The following is a 6,000-nucleotide window of genomic DNA, read 5'->3' as shown; positions in this document are numbered from 1 at the left end:
CCACCCTAATTGTATTCCATGAAATATTTATTCATTTTCATTTCGATTTCATTTCCAACATGTATTTCCTATCAAATGATGTGGGAAAGGGAAAGAGAGAGAGAGAGAGAGAGAGAGGGAGGGAGGGAGGGAGAAATAATAAATAAATTCAGCCTGGATGCATTTATCATCATCACAGCTTCCTGCCCAGCCCTTCCCAAGACGTGGCACTGCCAGGCAGGACCACACAGGCTTGCCCTAAAAAAAAAAGCCTCTTTCGGTGTCGTTTTTCATCCTGCTAGGTGCCCAGAGGGATGTGAGTGGGGCAGGATCTACCACAGCCTAGCTCCTGCTTCTCTCCTTCCCGAGCTTGGCCACTTGCAGAGTGGCCAAGGAAGCAGTGCTGGACACAGTGAAATGTCGAGTAAAACGCCCCTAGGTGGAGTGAAATGCTCCTGTGAAGAGTAAAATGCCCCTGCATGGAGTAAAATGCCCCTGCATGGAGTAAAATGCCCCTGTGTAGAGTAAAATGCCCCTGCATGGAGTAAAATGCCCCTGTGTAGAGTAAAATGCCCCTGTGCAGAGTAAAATAACCCCTGTGCAGAGCAAAGTGCCCCTACATGGAGTAAAATGCCCCTGCATGGAGTAAAATGCCCCTGTGCAGAGCAAAGTGCCCCTACATGGAGTAAAAGCCCCCTGTGTAGAGTAAAATAACCCCTGTGCAGAGTAAAATGCCCCTGTGCAGAGCAAAGTGCCCCTACATGGAGTAAAATGCCCTTGTGCAGAGTAAAATGCCCCTGTGCAGAGCAAAGTGCCCCTACATGGAGTAAAATGCCCTTGTGCAGAGTAAAATAACCCCTGTGCAGAGTAAAACGCCCCTCTATAGAGTAAAATGCCCTACATGGAGTAAAATGCCCTTGTGCAGAGTAAAATACCCCTGTGTGGAGTAGAATACTACTTCACAGAGTAAAATACTCCTGTGCAGAGTGAAATGCTCCTGCAAAGAGTGAAATGTGGCTATGAAGAGTAAAAATACTCCCATGCAGTGTAAAATATCCTTAAGCAGAGTAAAATACTCCTGTGTGGAGTAGAATACTCCTTCACAGAGTGAAACGTGGCTGTGCAGAGTGAAATACTCCTGTGCAGAGTGAAATACTCCTGTGCAGAGTGAAATACTCCTGCAAAGAGTGAAATACTCCTGCAAAGAGTAAAACTGTAGCTTTGGTGATTGAAATACTCCGATGCAGTGCAAAATGTCCTTAAACAGAGTAAAATACTCCTGTGTGGAGTAGAGTACCCCTTCACAGAGTGAAATATGGCTGTGCAGAGTGACATACTGCTGTGCAGAGTGAAATACTCCTGTGCAGGGTACAGCACACCCAATGCCACTGCAGATCCCAGGCAGGTTGCCCACAGAGCCTGCTGACCCCACGCCCACCCAGCAGGGCGAGCCCCCACCGCAGGTGTCCACCAGCCCCCCAGGACCACGAATTTCAGGTGCTGACCACCTAATCCCTGCCAGACTCCATGTAAACCTCTTCCCCCCTTGGTTATTATTTCCAGGCTGATGGGATACACCAGCTGATAAACAGTTGATGACTTCTCCTCCCAGCCCCGTGCCCCATTTGCATACAATAAATATCGCCCTGGGAAGCGTGTCGGGGAGAGCTGAACCTCGGGCTCATGCCTTATTTATGAGGAATAAACACGAGATCAGGTTTGCATAATCAACACAGATTTAATTTGGGAGCTGTTTCCCACTCGGGTCTCTGGCTGTAATCAGGCTCCTCTGACAAACAGGTAGAAAATGTCTTCATTAAGCTGCTGTCGGGCTTCAGAGCTGGCGTTCGGATGGCGGCGGTGAAGCGCAGAATCGTTAAGGTGAGAAGAGTCCTCTAAGGTTAGTAAGTCCAACCTCCTTGCCCAGCACCTCCATGACCACTACTGGGGATGTACTCACCAAAAATCCCAGAGGGAAGGGAAGGGAAGGGAAGGGAAGGGAAGGGAAGGGAAGGGAAGGGAAGGGAAGGGAAGGGAAGGGAAGGGAAGGGAAGGGAAGGGAAGGGAAGGGAAGGGAAGGGAAGGGAAGGGAAGGGAAGGGAAGGGAAGGGAAGGGAAGGGAAGGGAAGGGAAGGGAAGGGAAGGGAAGGGAAGGGAAGGGAAGGGAAGGGAAGGGAAGGGAAGGGAAGGGAAGGGAAGGGAAGGGAAGAGAAGAGAAGAGAAGAGAAGAGAAGAGAAGAGAAGAGAAGAGAAGAGAAGAGAAGAGAAGAGAAGAGAAGAGAAGAGAAGAGAAGAGAAGAGAAGAGAAGAGAAGAGAAGAGAAGAGAAGAGAAGAGAAGAGAAGAGAAGAGAAGAGAAGAGAAGAGAAGAGAAGAGAATTAACCAGGTTGGAAAAGACCTTTGAGATCATCCAGTCCAACCTCTCACCCAACACCATCTGATCAACTAAACCATGGCACCAAGTGCCTCATCCAGGCTCTTCCTAAACACCTCCAGGGATGGGGACTCCACCACCTCCCTGGGCAGCACGTTCCAATGGACAATCCTCTTCTCTTCTCCTCTCCTCTCCTCTCCTCTCCTCTCCTCTTCTCTTCTCTTCTCTTCTCTTCTCTTCTCTTCTCTTCTCTTCTCTTCTCTTCTCTTCTCTTCTCTTCTCTTCTCTTCTCTTCTCTTCTCTTCTCTTCTCTTCTCTTCTCTTCTCTTCTCTTCTCTTCTCTTCTCTTCTCTTCTCTTCTCTTCTCTTCTCTCCTCTTCTCTCCTCTCCTCTTCTCTCCTCTTCTCTCCTCTCCTCTCCTCTCCTCTCCTCTCCTCTCCTCTCCTCTTCTCTCCTCTTCTCTCCTCTCCTCTCCTCTCCTCTCCTCTCCTCTTCTCTCCTCTTCTCTCCTCTTCTCTCCTCTTCTCTCCTCTTCTCTCCTCTTCTCTTCTCTTCTCTTCTCTTCTCTTCTCTTCTCTTCTCTTCTCTTCTCTTCTCTTCTCTTCTCTTCTCTTCTCTTCTCTTCTCTTCTCTTCTCTTCTCTTCTCTTCTCTTCTCTTCTCTTCTCTTCTCTTCTCTTCTCTTCTCTTCTCTTCTCTTCGAAATGACCTGAATTTGTGCCAGGGGAGGGTTAGGTTGGAGAAAGGAAATGTTTCTTTGCTGCAGGAAGGGTCAGGGATGGGAACAGGCTGCCCAGGGAGGTGGTGGAGTCCCCATCCCTGCGGGTGGCAAAAATAACATATAGAGGTGGTGTTGAGGGCCATGGTTTGATGGCCATGGTGGGGCTGGGTTGATGGTTGGACTCAGCCACCTTAGAGGTCTTTCCCAACCCAAACAGTCCAACGATTCTGAGTTCCCTTTTGCTGCTTCCAAAAGGGACTTTTTTTTTTTTTCCCTTCTTTTTTTTTTTTTGTTTTAATTTTACTACAATTTGTCGATCTCAGCTTCCTTCTGCATGCTAATGTATGCAAAAAAACACCAGGGCTCCTATTAAAATGCCATGAAAATCTAATGAAATTAATGTTGGCAACAAATATTACCTAATGGAAGAGCCTCTGGGAGAGGAGGGGGGGAGGGGGGAGGAAAAAAAGAGCCCCAAATGACTGCAAATATATATTTGCACATATTTAAAGGACTCTGTCAAGTAGTTTAGCTCCCCAGTTTTTGATTGCATTAAAAGGGAGGGGGAGGAGGGAGCGGGGAGCGTTGCACCAAGCCCAGCACCAGCTGAAGGGGCTGCAGGAATTGTAGTTGGAGTGCCAGTTTCACTGGAAATAGAGAGAGTCCAAACTCTCTCGGTCGTGGTGGGTGCTCAGGTCGATAAGCCCTGGGTGGAAGTAGGAGGAGAGGTGAGCTGGGCATGCTGAGTGGTGTTCAGGGAGCGCTGTGTCCAGCAAGCATGGCACCCGGAGAGCATTGAGCCTAGAAAGCATCCTGTCAGTGAGCATCATGTCCAGCAAACACTCCATCCAGTGGGCAGCACATACAGTAGAGTCCATCCAGTGAGTACCACATCTAGTAGAGTCCATCCAGTGAGCAGCACATCCAGTAGAGTCCATCCAGTGAGCATCACATACAGTAGAGTCCATCCAGTGAGTACCACATCCAGTAGAGTCCATCCAGTGAGCATCACATGCAGTAAAGAGTCCATCCAGAGAGCATCACATCCAGCAAGCAGCCTATCCAGTGAGCATCACATCCAGTAGAGTCCATTCAGTGAGTACCACATCCAGTAAAGAGTCCATCCAGAGAGCATCACATCCAGTAGAGTCCATCCAGTGAACATCACATGCAGTAGAGTCCATCCAGTGAACATCACATCCAGTAGAGTCCATCCAGTAGAGTCTATCCAGTGAACATCACATCCAGTAGAGTCCATCCAGTAGAGTCCATCCAGTGAGCATCACATGCAGCAAACAGCTCCTCCTGGGAGGATCATGTCCAGCAAACTGCCCATCCAGTGAGCATTGAATCCAGCAATCATCCCATCTGGGGAGCATCTCATCCGCCAAGCATTGCATCCAGGGAGCATCCCACCTGGCAAGCATCCCATCTGGCAAGCAGCTTGTCCAGTGAGCATCGAGCAAGCACCTTGTGATGGGGCTGCAGGATGGGATAGGAGCTGGAAGCAACTGCTGCCCCATCACCATGTGCCACTTGTGGGACATTTCTTCCCCAGCTCGCCCCTGTGGCACAGCCATTCTTCTCCTCAGCCTGCCATCCAAAGGGGCAAAGTGCCACCCACTCAACCCCCAGCCCAATCAAGCTGGGGGGTGGCCACCACCACTTTCAAACCCCAACAGGAGTTCCTTCTGATTTCTACCCTCCATGGCAGCCCAGCTCAACACTTTGTTTCTCAGCCTGGTGGCAGAGGGAGGAGATTTGGTGCATCTGCCTTCTAACATTCTCTCAGCTGAAGGGGCACCCTGAACAGCCTGGGCCACACTTGCTGAGCTTGGAGAAAAGGCTTCAGGGAGACTTCACAGCAACCTTCCAGTAGCTGAAGGGGGTTCAAGGAAAGCCAGGAAGGGACTTTTCACAGGGGCTTGCAGTGATAGAATGAGAGAGAATGGACTGAAGATTGAGGAGAGCAGATTTAGATTGGAGATTAGGAAGAAACTCTTTCCAGTGAGGGTTGGGAGACACTGGAACAGGTTGCCCAGGGAGGCTGTGGATGCCCCCTCCCTGGAGGTGTTCAAGTCCAGGCTGGATGAGGCTTTGAGCAACCTGGGCTAGTGGAAGTCCATGGCAGGGGGGGTTGGAAGTAGCTGATCTTTAAGGTCCCTTCCAACCCAAACCATTCTATGAGTCTGTGATTTGACAGGGTGCTGGGGGTTGGGTGCTGGGTGCCACAGTGCTCACCCAGCCACTCATCTCAGGGACCAGTGTCAGCAAGGCCTCCCTGGGGAGGGTCACCCAGTGCCACGTGTTTATTAACTTAGGTCTTAATACCCTAAAGCCATCCGGCAAGGACAGGCTGCTATGAGCTTATCTCTCACAGAGGGCTATTCCTCCTTGGCAGTTGCAACAGCTCCTGCTAATTCCTCTTTAAAGAAGCCCTGGCAGGTAATAGCTGTCCCTAAACCCCCCTAAATAGAGCAAATGTCCCCAGACATCCCCATCCATCATGTCACAGTTGGGTGTTTCCCTTTTGCCCTGTGCTGTTCCGGGGTGATGGAGTCCCAGAGCAGGCTGCCCAGAGGAGCAGTGGAGTCTCCACCTCTGGAGACATCCCAAACCTGCCTGGATGTGCTCCTGGTGACCCTCTCTAGGTGAACCTGCCCCACATTTGCCCAGAGAAGCTGTGGACACATCATAGGGTCATAGAATGGTATGGGTTGGAAGTGACCTCTAAAGGTCATCTGGTCCAACCCTCCCAGCAGGGACGCCTATGGCTGGAGCAGGTTCATAGTATCATAGTATCAGTCAGGGTTGGAAGGGACCACAAGGATCATCCAGTTCCAACCCCCCTGCCATGGGCAGGGACACCCCACACTACATCAGGCTGGCCAGAGCCTCATCCAGCCTGGGCTTAAACACCTCCAGGG

This window comes from Dryobates pubescens, chromosome 25, assembly GCF_014839835.1.
Source record: "Dryobates pubescens isolate bDryPub1 chromosome 25, bDryPub1.pri, whole genome shotgun sequence".
Lineage (NCBI taxonomy): Eukaryota > Metazoa > Chordata > Aves > Piciformes > Picidae > Dryobates > Dryobates pubescens.
Note: the sequence above shows the minus strand (reverse complement) of the source record.